The sequence below is a fragment of the Sturnira hondurensis genome, unplaced genomic scaffold (genome assembly GCF_014824575.4).
Source record: "Sturnira hondurensis isolate 20B ecotype Veracruz unplaced genomic scaffold, ASM1482457v3 Scaffold0009182, whole genome shotgun sequence".
Classification (NCBI taxonomy): Eukaryota; Metazoa; Chordata; class Mammalia; order Chiroptera; family Phyllostomidae; genus Sturnira; species Sturnira hondurensis.
This window is the reverse complement of record NW_028081813.1, coordinates 1,010,556-1,028,381: the sequence shown is the minus strand read 5'-3', so window position 1 is coordinate 1,028,381 and position 17,826 is coordinate 1,010,556. Positions and strand designations below refer to the sequence as shown.

At 46.3% G+C, this 17,826-nt stretch overlaps 1 protein-coding gene across 1 annotated transcript in view; it reads left to right on the top strand.

The window, feature by feature from the left end:
* The window catches only part of CA10 (carbonic anhydrase 10 (inactive)), a 447,141-nt gene that overhangs the window by 317,730 nt on the left and 111,585 nt on the right, over window positions 1–17,826 (top strand). The gene's annotated exons all lie outside the window — the stretch shown is intronic.

The following is a 17,826-nucleotide window of genomic DNA, read 5'->3' as shown; positions in this document are numbered from 1 at the left end:
AGAGGCAACCATACATTGATATTTATCTCCTTCCCTCCCCCTCTAAAGATAAATAAATAAAAAATATTTAAATTTTTTTTTAAAAAGAGTCTCTCTTTATCTTTAACCTTTGGCATTTTAATAATGATGTGTCTTGGAGCGGGCCTCTTTTTATCCATCATAATTGAGACTGCACTTATCAGACTTGCATGTCTATTTCCTCCACCAAATTAGTAAAGTTTTCTTTCACTATTTTTTCACATAAACTTCCTGTTTCTAGCTCTTTCTCTTCTTTTGGCACCCCTCTGAGGCAAATGTTGAACTTCTTAAAGTTGTCCCAGAGGCTGTTTATACTATCATCATTTTTTTGGCTCCTTTTTTTCTTTTTGTTGTCCTGTGTGGCTGTTTTTGCTTCCTTATGTTCCAAGTCATTGATTTGATTCTCAGCTTTATCCATTCTACTGTTGTTTCCCTGTAAATTGTTCTTTACTTCAATTAGTGTATCTTTCATTTCTGACTGGGTGTTTTTTATGCTGCTGAGGTCCTCACTAAGTGCCTCGAGCATCCTTATAACCAGTGTTTTAAACTCTGCCTCTGGTAGATTGCTTATCTCCATTTCATTTAGCTCTTTTTCAGGAGTTTTGTTCTGTTCTTTCATTTGGGTCGTGTTTCTTTGTCTCCTCATTTTGGCAGCCTCTCTGGGTTTGTGTCTATGTATTAGGTAGAGCTGCTTTGACTTCCTGTCTTGGTAGTGTGACCTAAAGTAGTGAGTGTCCTGTAGGGTCCAGTGATGCAGCCTCCCCTATCACCCAGCCTGGGTACTTGAGGTGCACCCTCCATGTGGGCTGAGTACACCCTCCTTTTCTAGTTGAGCCTTGGTTGCTGTTGGCAGATCAGTGAGAGAGATGTACCCAGTCAGCTGGGCCAGTGAGCTGCAAGGATTGGCTGTGATCACTGACCACCAACCTCCGACCTCTGTGGAGGATCAGCTGTGCAGGGGCAGGGTGGTGGTACTCTGACATGGTCTGCTGCTGTTTACCGGGTATGTAGGCTGTGGAGCTCCCTGGGAGGTGCAGGGCAAGGTCAGCCCCCACCTGTGTTTTGCCCAGGGCACCCTACCTGAGCTGTAAAGCAATCTGAGATGGCTGCTACTTGTGCTGGGCTTGGAGATTTCCAGATGAAGCCACGCCGTGACTCTAATTTGGCTTCCACTAGGGCTCACTGAAGCCAGCTGTTGCTTGTTCAACAGGATTTAGGAGCCAAGACCAGCCACTGTTAAGGAAAAGCAGCTGGAGTCTGCCCCTAAGTTGGGTGAGGTAGAGCCTCTGTGCATCTCCAAGATGGGTCACACAGTTAATCACGTTGATGGAATCTCAGCTATGGCACCAACTTACTGGCTCTGTCAGGAGCGTGCTCAGCAGAGGGGCAATGGCCTTTGCTCACTCTGATGCCAGACACTCCTGTTGCTCTCTATACACAACTGTGCCCTTCAAGCTGCCCCCTCAGTGCTGGAGCTCATAGGGAGCGAGTCTGAGTAGGTGAGTCTATGTGTGGGGTCCCCAAAAGGAACAACTGCTTAGGGCTCCAGAAGCCTCTTCCACTGACTCAATCCCCACTGGTTTTCATACCCAGAAGTTGTGGGGACTTATCTTCCTGGCACTGGAATCCTGGGCTGGGGGGCCTGATGTGGGTCCAGGACTCCCTGCACCTGAGATATCCCTCCTGAATTTTTATCCATGTGGGTGTGGGGCTAGTCCATTCTGCATCTACCCCCTTCCAAATAGTATAGATGGATGTCGTGTCTTCAATTCCGTACTTGTCAGACTTCCATTCAACTAGATTTCTGACATTCCTGCATGATGGCTATTCTATATTTTAGTTGTAATTTTGATGTGCTTGTGCAAAGAGGTGAGCCATGTCTGTTTATGCCGCCATCTTGACTGGAAGCCCCAAAACTTTATTTCATATCAATTTTTTACCTCATTTCACTCAACCCTTTCATTTCCTAAGCAAGCGCTCATGCTCATTCCCATGCATTCGTGTATCTCTTTATATGTGTTTTATTGATCATATGAGCATTGTAATACTAGCAGTAATAATAATATGAGTAACTATTAGTAGTAACTAACTACTAGTACCTGATGTTTGTTAAGTAACTACTGTGTTGGGCACTCTTCTAAGTATTTTCACATGCATTACGTTATTTAATCTTCACAACAGACCAGTAGCTATTGTTCTCCTGTTTTACAGGTGAGGAAAGTGGGGCACAGACAGGTTAGATAGTGTATGACAGCAAGAAGGAGGAAGCAAAGTAAGAGGGGTGACGGAGCTCGGGTAGCAATGCAGAGCTCCGTGTGGCATCCCATGGACGGCATCGAAGCCTGACTCTGCAAGTGCTGTGGCCCTACATAAGCCACTTAAACTCTGTGCGCTTGGCCCTCATTTATGCAATGGCCTGCTCCCACTCCAGCGTGTCTGTCTGGGAACCTAGAAGCATGGACAAGCGAACGTAACCTGTAAATGGAACGGAGCCATAGTGACATTTGCCAGCTCAGTGTCAGCCAAGTCTCACCTCGCGGGTTTCACCCCCCTCCTTTCCCACTCCCCCACCCCAGGGCCTGGGGAGACATGGGCACACGGTGCCCGCTCAACTCATACTTGCCAAAGGAACCAGCAAAGAGCCAGGGCTTGGCTGGCATTCACTTTCTTGGTTGTAGGAAGAATAAGTGATGAGGCTGGGACATGGTAGAACAGCCACCCATGACAAAATGGGGACAGATGGAACTTTAAAGACTTGTAAAGGCATGACTACTGAGTTTCATAAAAAGTCAGTGGGCCCCCAGCTGCACTCAGCCATTACAGAGAATAGGCATAGCCCAGGATGGGCAGGGAGCTCTCTCAATGTGACCTCCAGGAGACGACGAGAAAGCGTTGCAGGGGACAAGCCTGGGTGGTGACCTAGTTTCATTACCTTCTAGCTTTGTGATCTTGGGCAAGTCAATTCTTCTTTTCAGGCCTCAGCTCTCATATTTAAAGTAAATACAGGATTAGTACCAGCTCCTAGGATTGCTGTGATGAGTCAGTGAGACACTGTGCTCAGCGCACAGCCTGGTGCATAAAAAAGGATTCAATACAGTTTAGCAAATATTGGTATTAATGTTTGTATTGGTATTAATGTTTGTATTAGTGTTAGTGTTTATATTAGATTAGGGTAAACATTAGCATTGATGTTCCTATGATTTTCATGACCCTCCGAGCTCTTGGGGGCTTTGTACCTTACTGGCTTTGGTTATTTCAGGATTCCTTGTTACCCAGTAGAGAATTTGAGGTGTTATAGCCACATGTGGTAGCCACAGGTAACTGTGATGGGAAGAACTGGAAGTCAGCCATGAGAGCTTTTTGTTTCTGGGGAGAAATGGAGTTTTACAATGTGCAGCTACTGTGCTTTCCTGTGCATTAAAAAACATACAGATACCCTCGAATAGCTCCAGGGGAGGGACAACACTGCAAGGACAACACTACAATCTCTCACAGCAGATCCCTCAGCAACTGGCCTAAATAAAGCTTCATGACATGGAAGCAAGATGGGATCGACTTGCTCCATAAGCCCAAGTGGACCCCTGCAGTTTCCACATTGCTATTTCACTGTTGCCACAGGGGAAATTTTGTTATCACCTCTTGTACTTGCACTTCACCTGGCCTGGGATGAGCAATCAATTCTTGTTGGCCAACTGTCTTAGGATGCGGCGGTGAATGCCCAGGAAACCATGCTCAAGTTATCAGCTGTTTTGAGTGCTCTTGCTCTCTGGTCCAGTTAAAACAGATGGGAGACTTAGTGAGGACCCTTGATGCATCATGCTGCTCTCAGAGGACTCATCTGCGCCTGCACCCAGCCCTCTTTGCGTGTAGCTGCTCTCTAGCGATTCTGCTAAGCTCAGTGTAGGTCTGGCTCCTTCAGGGAGGTGTTCCTGAACCCCTGTTTCTCCCCTGACACCCCTCCTCAGATACACACACATGGCCTAGGTCAAAGGCCCCCTTTTGTTTGGGGGGGGCTGTTTACTATTGATGCTCTTACAGATGTCCCCCATTTTCTCCCACTTTGCCCTGCCCCAGCTTTCCCCACTTTGTTGTCTGTGTCCACGAGTTATACTTTTATGCATATATGTTCTTTGGCTCATTTCTTTCCGTCTCCCCTTCCCCCCTCCCCTCGGTGATCTGTCAGTATACATTCCAATAGAACCTTCTGCAGACCTCGATCATGGCACTTAACATTTTGTATATAAATTATGGACTTCTTTTCAGTCCCCAGCAGCCTAGGAGACTCTCTTCCATGTTTATCTTTCTGGCCCTAGCACAGTGCCTGGCACACTGCAGTTGCTCAAGAAATGTTGGATGAATAAGGCAATTTGCCTAAAGGTGGCACAGCTCAGCCTCCAGCTCCCGCATCACACCAGCTTGCCACAGGTCTTGGGATGTGTCAATATCCCAAGGGAAGCTACCCACCCATTAAAAAAAAAGACTATGAACAGGCAAAATATCAGCCCTTCAAATACTGGTACTTTCTCATTGAGTTACCTTAACAAATGACAAGAAAAGATGGTATTCAAGACATGTGGTCCTTGGAAAAGTATGAAGATTTTAGTTGGGTTTTTTTTCTCTGGTGTTCAAAAGGAACCCCCACATCTCTGCAGACTATTTCAACAGCAACTCTGGGAAAGCTGGTATGAGAGAGAAACACCGTCCAGCCTTGGCAAGGATTTTCCTGTCCAGCCTTCCCGTCTCATCGGTTTCCATCACTGGTCTTTTCTTTTCTGTAAACAGGCTGAACTCTCAAAACTGAGTTCTGAGGCACGTTCGATCTTCTTTTGTTCTTGGAGGAATGAGCATTAACACAGACCACCCATCCCTGGTGCCAAATAGAAGCTGCAGCGTCGATTCACAGGCCCCTCTGCACCTGCTTTAATAAGCATGCGTGAAGGTTGACCTTGAAGTCATAAGGCAACACCAGTGGAGGGACGGTTGCTATGATCGGTTTGGATGTGATGTAGTGCCAGGAACTGAAATTCAGAGTCAGGGACCCTGACCCCATGAATGTCCCCACGCATATAAGTATATGACAACCTCCTGGCAGAAAAATCTCGGCCAGCAATTTTGGCTCACTTGCCTTGCTGAAAGCTGAGCCCTAAGATCAATAGAGCAATATTTTATGAAATTCAATTTATCAGAAGATTTGACGCATTAAAGATGATGGAATGTCTTATGTATTGGCAAACATGGAAACTCCAGGAATGTCTGGTGCAGTGAGTGCTAAGGCCCCGAGTTGATGTGAGATTTCCTGTCCTTGAAAGAAGACAATGATGGACAGTCACTTTTGAGAGCTGAATCTCAGTCCCAAACAGCCGTCATGCAAGTAAGCCAGGAATCCCGGCCATAATGAAGTACCACTTGCAATGAGTTTTAAGCACTGCTTCCACCAAACACAAAGACACAAACAAATAATCCATCTTTGTAAGTGCATACAGCCTGCAAAATGTTAGCCTTTAAACTTTATCTGGCAACCTTTCCCCTGAGAATCACCAAAGCTACTGTGGCTGCCTGAGCTGGGCCCTGAAATAGAAAAAGGACCCAAGTGGAAAAACTCAGGAAACCCGAATCAACTCTGCAGTTTAGCAGATAGCGAGGGGCCAGCATTAACTTCTTAGTGGTGACATGTGTACAGTGGTTATTTATGTAGGACATTCACATGAGGGAAATCTGGGTTAGAGGTCAACGGGAGCCCTCTGGACTGTCTTTGCAGCTTTTCTGTATACCTAACATTATCCCAAGGTATAACCTTTATTTTAAAAATTTAAGAGGATCAAATCCATAGGTCACTGAGGGTGAGGATAAATTACTTAAAAGAATGGGAGATGAATGTTCTCAAAAAAGAAGTAACCGTGAGGGAGGGTCCTTTCATAGTCCATGTGGTATTTTGCTATGTGTAATGCACACCCATGTTTTGGGCTCAAACATTTAAGAAACAAAATCTTTTAATTTTTTCATTCAATTTTGTATTTATTTGTCTTCAGAGACCTGTTTTTTGTATTAAAGAAATTTTAGCATTTATTTTTGCACATGTTATGGGGCAAGAAATCTTATGTAAGAAATAATTACAAAACACAAGAACAGATACAAGGTATTTCAGGTTCTACCCATGTATAATGCGTATCCTCATTTTTTCCCTCAAAAATTTGGGCAAAAGTACACATTCTACAGGGCAAACTGTGGTGCATAGATCAAATCATCGTCTTGTACATTTTAATTGTCTTACAATTTTATTTGTCAATCACACCAATAATAATACTGGAAAAAACAAACTTAGAAGGTCGTGAGACGTGTAATCCATCCAAAGACATGAGTATGGGCTCCCTTCCCCTATTAGCCACCCCTGTGAGTAAGTTCTTCACCTGCCTGAACCTCAGTTTTCTCACCTCTAAAAACAGGCATAAGTAAACCTTCTTTGTGCAATCGTGATGATGATTAAATGGCAGAATACAGAAAATGAACTCGCAGGTCGTAAGTGTTCAATGTATATCAGTTGAATTTAGTCAAAGGCCAAGACAAGGTGTCAGAGGCCAAAGAAGAGAGGTTTTTTAAATAGTGGGAAATCCTTGCCAAGGCACCTCCTGCAACTTCTGCACAACCAGAGTTTCATTTCAAAGACAGGCCAAGCAGACGAGTACTGCCAGTCATTGTCCATCAGGGAGCTCTGGCAAGAGTCGCGTGAGGTTGAACTTGGCACCATCCATGTCTCACCTTAAGTAAACACTCCCTTATTGATGCACTATCGTTCAGCCCCCTGACTCATGGGAGAATCCCCTTTTCACAAAGCTATTTCCAAACTTACTCAAATGTCAGAATCATGTTTTGTAGGTAAGTCCCATTATACATAAGAATTGCTTTTAGGGAGAGAATCCTGATTCTTTTTGTAACTTCTATTATCTTTGGTGTTAGAGAAATAAAAAGTAAGCAAAAATAAGTGAACTTGACATATTTATTATCTCCCCATCTCTCTTGAAATAGGCAGATTGCCCTGGCTGGTGTAGCTCAGTGGATTGAGCGCGGGCCTGCGAACCAGAGGATCGCGGTTCGATTCCCAGTCAGGGCATATGCCTGGGTTGCAGGCCAGTTCCCGGCAGGGAATACACAAGAGGCAACCATACATTGATATTTCTCTCCCTCTCTCCCTCCCTTCCCCTCTAAAGATAAATAAATAAAAATATTTTTGAAAAAAAGAAATAGGCAGATTGCCAGGCAAATTAAATGTCAGTCAAGGAAGCTGCAGCTCCGAGAAGTTAGGTGGCCTGCCCAACACTACTCAGCTAACAGCAGAGGGAGGAGTCAGAATCTGAACCTGACCCTAGGAATTGTCCTCTCTCCTGCTATGTCCCCTATCCACTCCACTAAGGTCAGGTGGAAGAATGCAGGTGGAACTCATCTTTTCTATTTGGTTTTTCCCATCAAAGCAGAGCTTCCCAGCATCCGGGGGTAGCATGTTGGAGGATCATCTGCTAAGGCACGAGACTCCTGAAATTCATTCCATCCACTTCTACCTTTGAAAGCAAAAGATGCCTTTCACTCTTGGGTGCAGACTGCAGAATCAAGCACTTCTGACAAGCCTGACTATGGAGTTCTTGGTATGAAAAGAGCTGTCTCACGATATAGCCTCTTAAAGAGATACTCACTGGGCAGGCTGCCCTTGGCCTCACCACCATGAGGTGCCTGGAGCCTCCCATACCACATGGGCAACCATGAATGAATGTGAGTTCCCAGCACCCTTTCTTGTTTCTGAAACTGGGTCCTGCACCCTTTTGCTGCCCAGTGCTCTCATTTTCCCACTGAGTCCTGTTTGCATAACCAAAGGACCCCCTGCCTCTTCAGTCTGGGTTTCCACTTGGTGCTGCTTCCCCAGCTAGTCAGCTCAGCTTCTCTTTTCAGCTCTGATGTCAAGGCTCTCAGACTCTCTACTCCTGACGTTTCCAGATATCCATCTATCTGGCCGGCTGGCCTGAGCCATCTCAGCCTTCCAGACTCTACCCCAGTGACCTCCCAGATTCCTGACTTGCCTGAGCCACACACACACACACACACACACACACACACACACAGCTACCTGACTTGCAAGCTCTCATTAGCATTAACCGCCAAGTTTCAGGAATCACCAGCCTTCTTGCTTACAAGTAAATTGGAGATCGCTGCATTAATGCAGTAATGGAAATATAATGAAGGAATTTATTGTCCCTGAAAGACAATATCTGCCACATTAACCCCACGGGGTATCTCCAGACAGTAAGTACAGCTCCACGCTACTGAATTCTCTGTCCCATAATTATCTCAGGAGGACTGTGACCCTGCAGCTCTCCCTATTAAAAGTATATTTCCTTACAAAATGAACTGTGCTTTATTGAATTGCATCATTTTGATCACTGAAAATTGACATATTGGGCTCATTAGCCAGGAAGTTGGATCGTTAATTTATGAGGTTTTCTCGGAGCCTCTCCCAGACCTCTCACATAGGGACCTAAACAGCCCACAAAGAAGTGGGAGAACGTTACTCTGGCAGTGTTTCGTTATTTTCCTCTCATTACGGAGATAACGAAGGAGAACGTCCCCAGGGCCTACACTGCGTCCCACCCCGGCCCCGCCCCCACCTCCAAGTGATTGCGCTTGATTGCAGCCCAGTGCCGTGTGATGGGCCAACAGTCCTATTCTGCTCATTAGCACCATTTTTTCGTTTCAAATGCTTCAACTGCCGAGATGAAAAGACAATCTGAGTCTTTCCCTTTATCTTTAATATTTAAAACTGTTCGCACAACCTTTTAAAAATCAAATATTGATGCTGCTACCTGTTGTTCTTCAAAGGAGAGCAATTATACTGCGGGCCCTTCACGGCAAGCCTGTCTCTATCGGAAACGAGAACACTCGGAGATGTGTCTTCCCTTCTCCACGGCCTCCCCCTCCTGCCCAGGGTGGAAAGCTGGGAAGAGCCGCTGGCTCTTATTAGAGAGATGTGCTGAGGCAGCCAGCCAAAAGCACCTAGTCGCGGGGGCGGGGCGGGTGGGGGGGGCTGGCAAGGTATACAGAGATTCAAGGAGCATCCTCAAAGTAGATTCTGCGGAATAGTACGGTGCCCTCAGAGCTATGGAGCCTCCTAGGCTCTCAGCCAGGTTGCCCACAGGAGGCCGGCTTCCTTCAACCTCTGCAACCTAGATTCCTAGGAAACAGTTTTTGGCCGCAGAATGGTTCCACACTGCCCTCTCGTGGCTGTGCCCAGAAGTTACGAGCATCATGCGGTCTTCAGCTGCGTTCAGTAGCATCCCACCGAGGGGAAAACACAAACGCAGATAATTACAAAGTACTAGGTACGTGTTATTACACATGAGGACGTTCAGAATGCCACGGGAACAGTGGGAAGCACCTTCACCACACCTGTGGGGTCTCGAAGGACTTCAAGAAGGTGGTCTGCAAGGACGAGAAGGGATTTGCCGTTTCGGGGAAAGGAGATGGAGGTCAGGGCCCTGTTGCAAAGGGCCTCGGTGCTGCTACAAGATCGTTGGCGTGAAGAGTTACCAGACGACTACAAGGGTTCAGCCGAGTTACCGTGTGTCACCAGTTTTTGAGGCACGCATTTCCTTCTTTTGTTTTAACGTTTGTTTCACACCTGCAAACAAATGCGTGTCATTGTTTTATTTGTGGTATTTTTCTGTCTCCGTGGTGATACAAAATCATGGTGCATTTGGCAGTTAATGGCATCTGGGATTTAAGGAAATACAGTAAAACAGAGGCTTAAATTTAGGCAGTGGCTGGGGGAAGGAGAAGAGAGGACAGCATAAATAAAAAGACAGAATAAGATGAACTGGTGGCCATGGGGACAGAAGGGGACAGATTGTATGTCAGACGAAGATGAGAGGTTGTGTGTGTGTGTGTGTGTGTGTGTGGAGAGAGAGAAGAAACAACTGGAAGAAAGTAGTAAAAACAGGTTTTGCTGCATTTGAAGCTCTTTGACCATAAAAGAGGTGGGGGAGTTATGTAATAAAAAGGTGTCTTGCAATTACCTTGTTGAATAAACACCTGTCCGGGTTTTTAATGGACTAGAATGATGGAAGTGGGACAGGGTGGGGTATGTAAAAAGGTCAGATGCCTTTGTTGGCCTCTGAGTTTAAGCTGGTCTTCTGCTGATAAGACACAGGAACGCAACATGGCACTTAGTTTGCTCTAATTTATACAGCACGTACTCTCTCCTAATATCAGCTGAGTTAATTGTGCAAATAATTCTGGAGCCACTCAATACTAAGGTCCAGCAGAGAAGGGAAGAGCACTCTGGCACCCCAGGCTGGACACTCAGCAAACTGATTTCAGGATCCGCAGCAAAGAATCCCCACCCCCACAGCACACACGCTCCACCGCCTTCCCTCACTAGGCATTTTGCTGTTTTAAGGACATACATTGGCTGATGTGACTGTTGCTTTGGATCCATGAAGTGGAATATCAGTTGCCTAAAACTGAGCTGTGTATTTCTGAGATTTGAGTTTTGCGGTATTTATCTTCTCATCCACAAGGTGAGGTTCTAGCTGGTGCTGTCAGCTACTTAATCATACTGTTGGGCTGCTCCTGGTTGTTGATTTTTCAATTTTATCCCTATTAATCAAAGACTGGAGAAGAGGGAGAAGGGGGTCGACGTGGGTGGCGGGGGTGATGATGGTGGTGATGATGATAAGCAGTAAGAGGAGGTTTGGGAGTGGAGCTCTCTCCAATATCGAACCGTGGCCAGTTGGGAGAATCAGAGCATAGGACAGAGCATGCCCGCAGGAAGCTGTTGGGGGGGGAATAGTGTCCTTTTCTAACTCGATTTCACATTGTAGTGGGAAGAGTGGGGCAGGTGTGTGCTCACATCCCCCCTCCTTTGCTTGCTGGGAAGTTATTTAACTTCTTGGACCACCTTGTTCTTTTTTTAATTTTTTAAATTCATTTTAGAAAGAGGAAACAGGGAGAGAGTGAGGGAGAGAGACATCAGTTTGTCATTCCACTTATTTATGGATTCACTCGCTGATTCTTGTATGGGCTAAACCCAGGATCAAACCCGCAACCTTGGCATAGCGGGACGATGCTCTAACCAACTGAGCTACCCAACCAGGGCGGCCCCATGCTCTTTATTGGTAACACAGGGATAGTAATGCATCATACCTCACAGGTTTTGCTGAAAAGTAAATGAAACGAGCTACATAAAGTACCGGCAGGTGTCTGCTGCCTGCTGTCTCCATTACCTGTGCCACCCCGCCCGTGGTTGCTCATGTTTCAGTCACTCCAGGGACCTTGCCTTGCTTCTCTTCTGCCATTTCCTTTGCACGCCTTGCATTGTCCCAGCCCCCGGTCTCTGCCGATGCTACTCCCTCAGCTGGGCTTCTCTGGGCATCTCCATCCTACTCCCTCCAATGCCCGTTCCCAGTGCCCGGTCTCCTCTGGGAAACGTCACTGGTGCTCCTGAAGGAACGTCATCTCTCCTTCCTCAGGCCCACATAGCAGCTCCGTGTGCAGTCCCCGCAGGCTCTGTCACGTACATCATCTCTGGCACTTACCGCTCTGTGACCCATTGACCCTCGCTGACCCTCAGTTTCTTCATCAGAATGGTGGCGATAAAGCCATCTGCTCCCTGGGCAGCAGCAAGGACGGAGCTGCTAATGCACATGCAGCGGCAAACACGCAGGGCTCAGGAGCGGCTAGTGATGTCGACCTGGTGGCAGCGCGGTTTATCTAGATGCGACTTCTGGTCCGAAAATGTCGTTTCCTTGGTTGCTTGCTTCTAGAAAGGATGCACGCTGTTCCTAGAAATCAGTGTCTTTTTCCACAGTCACCCGTCCCTTGTGAAGGACCACAATAGCAAGTGGCCCCGGGGGGAATCAAGTTAAGACCAGCGCATCAGGGCTGGAATCCTCTCTGGATGTGGGTTGTGAAGGATTCTATGCCCATTTCAGACCCCAAGCCTTCCTTCCAGGACACAGGAAGTGTTCTTACCGGGGAGCCTCTGAGAAATGCACAGGGTGGGAACTGCACAGCAAGGCGGAGTCTCGGATGCACAGTCGCTAGCTGACAAAGCAAAGAGCTTTGATGAATGGAGACTCAATGGCTGACCCTCAGGCTGGGAACAGAGGCTGACTGCTCGTGAGCGGAGGAGGCGGCAGGTGAATGGAAGCACTGGGGGCTTCTTCCCGGATCCCCCAGCGACTGCACCTGTTAGCAAAGGGCTTCCCACTTTCAGGTCATTTGTCTTCTAGGTTTAATTCAGGATTTTCAGGTTCAACCGGCTTCTTAGGAGGAATGTGAAGAATGCCCGTAGTTCAGATAATGGGACCTATTATGCGTTCCCAGTCAATAGCCCTAGGCATTGCATTACTGGGGTTCGGGATCAGTAGATTGTAACTACTAACCCAGGCGACTGTTGTTTGTCTGCTCCCATGCCTGGTTACCCCGTAAAATCCGCAATATGAATCATAACAGAAAGAGAAAGGAAAGAGGAAAAAAAGGGAGAAAAGCCAGAACAGAGAGGGCGATGTCTAGCTGGGTGGGGCACAGATGTGAGTTTCTGGCCCTGTGTTCCTGATTTATTCCCGGGCTGTTTGGTGCTCCACAGAATCAGCTTCCTCAGCAGCTGCCCTGTCGACCCCCCCCCCCTCAGGCAGCACCGCTGGCCTGCGGGAGCACACGTTGGAAGGGAAGACAGACCAGGCTGCACTGCTCAGTGTGGTAGCGACTGACCACAGGTGTCTCCTGAGTACTTAAAAGGTGGGGAAGCCGAACCGGGATGTGCTTTCAATGTGAAATACATACTTACTATGAAAAAAGAGTGTAAAGCATCTCACTGATAATTTTTATTTAGATTACATGTTGGAATAATATTCTGGATATATTGGAGTCAGTGAAGCATATCCCTTTTTTTCAGGTGAAGCATAATTGCCATCCAGTGGCCTCTGAGTTTCAGGTATACAGCCCGGTGATTTGATATTTATGTACATTCTGAAATGATTACCACAATAAGTCTAGTTACCACCCACCGCTGTACAATGTTGTTACAATATTAGTGCCTGTGCTTCACTTTACATCCCTGTGACTTAATAATTTTATAACCGGAAGTTTGAACCTCTTAGTCTCCTTCACCTATTTCAGCCTTCCCCTCTGGTCACTACGAGTTTGTTGATTTCTGTATCTGTGAGCCTGTTCATTTTCTGTTTGGTGTATTTGCTTATTTTGTTTTTTAGAATCGACATATATGTAATCACAGCGCATTTGTCTTTGTCTGACTTACTCTACTTCATGTAATACCCTCTAGGTCCATCCATGTCACCTCAAATGGCAAGATTTTATTTGTTTCTATGGCTGAGTGATATGCCATTGTTTATAGTTGACCCTTGAACAATGTGGGGGTTAGGGGTGCCAACGGCCCGCACAGTAAATAATTCACATGCAACTTTTGACTCCCCAAAACTTAACTATCACTAGCCTACTGTTGACTGGAAGCCTTACCAACAACATAGAGTCAATTAACACATATTTTGTGTATCCTTACAATAAAGAGAGAGAAAAGAAAATGTTATCAAGAAGTTACTGTATTTCTTGAAAATAACCTGTGTGTGAATGAACCTGCCCAGTTTAAACCCACGTTGTTCAAAGATCACTGTACGTGCCTCCTCTCCTTTATGCATTCATCTGTGGATGGGTGTGTGTCCTTCGTGCTAATTTCACTGTTTGGGGTTTTTTAATGTAGTTATTAGAAAACGTAAATGTGTGGATGCAGCTTGTGTTGTCTTTCCAGTGGGCAGCTGCTCTAGACCAGCCCCTGGGCCCCCAATGTGAGTCGATTCAGCATCAGACATGATTGCCTATGAAGGATCTTGTTTCATTACCCAAATCATCTTGTTTACCTTTAAAATTCCCCCCACAGGCCAAAGGGCTCAAGATAAACAGTGAGTCTTGTACCCCTGCTCCTCCTTCTCCTGATTCCTCCTGGTTTCTCTTCCAGAGACAAGCCACTCCCTGGTGCCCTGCACCCTTCCAGAGACACCCAAGAAACTGCGCTCCCCAGGGCCCCTCAATCTTCACCATTCCCTGTCACCTCACGCCTCCCCTGTCTCAGTTACATTACCTGTTAACCACTGCGGGCTTCTGAGTATGTCCTAGACCTAGAGGGTGGCAACTTTGGGTGGACAAGAGTCCCTAGGGACAAGGATACTGTGGGACATAAATGTTAAATAATTAACCTGTGTTCAGTGACATGAGGAATAAGGTCTCTTGAGACCTACTATCCCATCGTCCCCCAGACATTTGCTTTTTCTAATAACTTTGAAAAAACCGGCATGGAGGATTCTAGCATGCGCAGCAGGCCCACCTGCACAGGGCAGAGCTGAGAGCCGGACAGGCGTGCCCTGCTGAGCCTGCGCACCCGCACGTCCTGCGGGGCTCACATAAAGAGCTTTCGCCTCTTGGGCGAGGAAGAAACTGGAGACGGGAGCTCTTTGCCTAAAGCCTTGGGAACTGAGGATTGAATTAAGTGACTTTATGCTGGAAATAACTTTTCTAAGGCAAATTTTAGTATGTTAATTAAGGTGGTCTAACCTTGAATTTTCATAGTTTGGGGAAGATGGTGGCCTGAAGATGTGCCACGTGTAGCCCACTGCCTATATTTAGAAAGAACTTTAATGCTATCATCTTTGCAATTTCAAAGCAACTCCTTAAGGCACAGAGGATGGGAAAAGGATAAAGAAAACTCCGCTGTATTGCTCTGCCCACACCCCCACCCACTAGCATTGAACATTTGTCAGACTCGGTAAAATGCACACCGAGGGACACCTAGAAGAGGAAGACGTCATTCCTGAGTCCCACCGCAGACCCACGGAGTCAGAATGAGGGTGGAGCTGGGGACAGACACCCAGGTGATACTCAAAGCATCGTCTTGTGCATCTCCTTGCAATAAACAGACACCAAGCACTGTTTAGGTGCCAGGGATTCAGCAGGAAACAAGAAAGATAAATCAAACGTGCCTGTATTGTGTTTTCAAAATAATAATTGTAAATGTATTTAAGTTTAAAGGAGTGCACCCAACCCAAACGTGGTTTGAGCTAGACCAGGTAACTGAGGTGGACTCCCATCAGGGGCAAGACCGCCAGTAAGTTGGCCGATACTCTCTTGGTTCTGGTTGCTCTACGCAACTGGGCCAGGACTCCAGCCACCCGCTGAAGAGCTAAAGCAATTGGATGTGGACAACCAGCAGTGAGAGGGGTGGCAAGAGCTCTGTGGGCTCTCACAGTCCTCGTGGTCTAAGGTTGAAAGCAGAGTTTTAATCCAGGTGAGGAAATTTGAAGAATTAATCCTGAAACCCAAACTGAACCCTAGTGATGCAGACGAGGCCTGCTTATTGAGGGTTAGGAGAAGGACCATGAGGCAGAAAGAGACCAACCTTGAAATCAGAAAGCCTGTGTGCAAACCCTGGCACTTTGACCCACCAGCTGTGTGACATCGCGGGCATCATGTAATCCTCTCTGTCCTCAGTGATCTCATTGGGAAAACGAGAAGACCCCCACCTACCTTGCAGGCTTCACGGGGGATTTTAAATGTTCATAAGGCATCTAAGGAGACACACAAGACAAATTATTGAATTTTACCAAAGTATGAAATTATTTAAATAATGTTAGGTTAATAAAATCATCAGCTGGCAGCGATGGCGCAATAGACAAATAGTACATAGGACGCGCACCTGGGAATCCATAATCCAGGACTGTAAGGGGAAAACTCCTTCCAGACACCACTCTCTGGGGTCCCCTACCCTGGCCAAAGACTGGGCAAGGCTAAGGGATAGGTAAAGGGCTTCGGTATCAACAACTCTGTGAGGCAAGAACATTCCCAACTTAATGGCAGCCCCCTATCCAATGTCCCCTTAAGGCAGGTGGAGGATGAACAGCATCACTTCATGTAGCCCACACCTTTGTGGTCCAGGCAACTTCTTTCAAACCTGTTTGTCATTCCTCTGGTCATAACCACCAGCACCAATCATGTCAAGAGATGCTTTGCTACAGTGTTACTGCCTAACATCCCTGTAGAGTTTGCAAAAAAGTAATCTGTAGTTTGAAGAGTCCATATTACCATATATAGGTTCAATTTTTGCCTTAATAATAATAATAGGATTAATATCATAATAAGTGGCACATGTGATCGGGTTCTTCTATGTTGACTCCAAAATTCTGGTCTCTGCATAGGAAAAGCAGACTGACTCAGACTGCTAGGCTAGAGAAAGACTGGAATAAACTTGGCCTTATTAAAGAAGAAACCTCCGTCCACCCTCCAGGGTTAAGAACAGTGAGTGAGATCTTGGAAGTACTTCTGCAACCCTCCCACGCAACTCCATCTATGGTAACTCAAAGCAGATCACTCTGGTCGGGTTTTATTTTCTTCTTTCCTTACCCACATCTCAGCCACAGTTTTCCTAATAGCCTCAACCCACGAGCTCCAAATATTTACCTTCTGCTTTCTTTGAAATCTGCATTACAAATATGCCTTCCCCCAATGCTCCACATCCTTTACCTCTTTCTCTCCTCCACATCTATTCCCCTCCATTTCTAACCATTACTCTGAAATTTTCAAAGCACAGAACACCTTTGGGGAGGAGAAGAGTCCCATACCCAAATGAATGACATCATGTAAGTGCTATGTCCAGGCTGAATTTTTTCTACACTTCTAGGGGTTATGGTATTCGTGTATATACACCCTTAGTTCTTGAGCATGTCTAACTCCCAAGTTAGTATGCTATGTACCTTCCATATACAATAACCTAAAGGGAAAAAAAGAAAAAGAGTAAGGGGAGATGTGCTTCACAGATTAACGAACGGAGTCACTTGGTTGATTTCTAATCTTGGGTCTGCTACTCACTTGTACAATCCTGCCCAAGTCTCTCGACCTCTCTGTGTCTCAGTTCCCTAGTTTACTGGTTTAAGAGACTGGGGTTGCTTGTCTCTGAAGTTCTTCTACCTCTAGAACCTATAGGACCCTAATTTCGCCAGTCCGTGTGTACACGACGCTGCAGTGAGGCCGGCGATCTGACTCCAGTTGTTTCTCCTTGCAGTGATGCCTCCGGGGTGCCCGTGGGAGCGAGCAGTCCACTGGCTTCTTTCATTCAGCCTTTACAAATCAACCCTTGGGCACCCCGAGCTACTCTGCAGGAAACCAGACTAAGTGCTGGTCTTCAATCTCTCAGACTCACTAATTACATACAAAGAAGACCTATTACACACCTGAGCAGAGCAGTCAGAGACACATAATAGGAAACCTCAGTTGCAAAGAAAGGACACCTGATTTATATGACACGGTTGTTGGACCTTCTTCGCTAACTCCTCTGGGCACTGGGCCAACACTATGGGCTCGGCCCCCCAGTTGCTAAGCCAACACTACAATAGGCGGGTATGATCCATCTTTTGACTGGGATTTCCCCTGCTATCCAGAATTGTAAAATTCCCAAGAGTATTCAGGGCAGGTCTGGCCAAATTCAACCCAATCTGCTACATCCATAAAGACACCACTTTTGGGTGTTAGGAATTATCCCCAAACCCAGAAGCTACTTATAAACTACAGATTTCCCTAACACTCTCAGCCTAATTCTGACTTTCATTTCAAGAGCTGTAAAATTTAGAATCAGACAGGCTTGGATGGGAATTCTGGTTCTGCCGACTTCTAACCCGAGCTTCAGGTAGTCATTTCACTTCTTGGAGCTTCCCTCTCCTCCCCTGTGCAATATAGGTAGTAATGCCTTCCTCACATGGGCAGTGC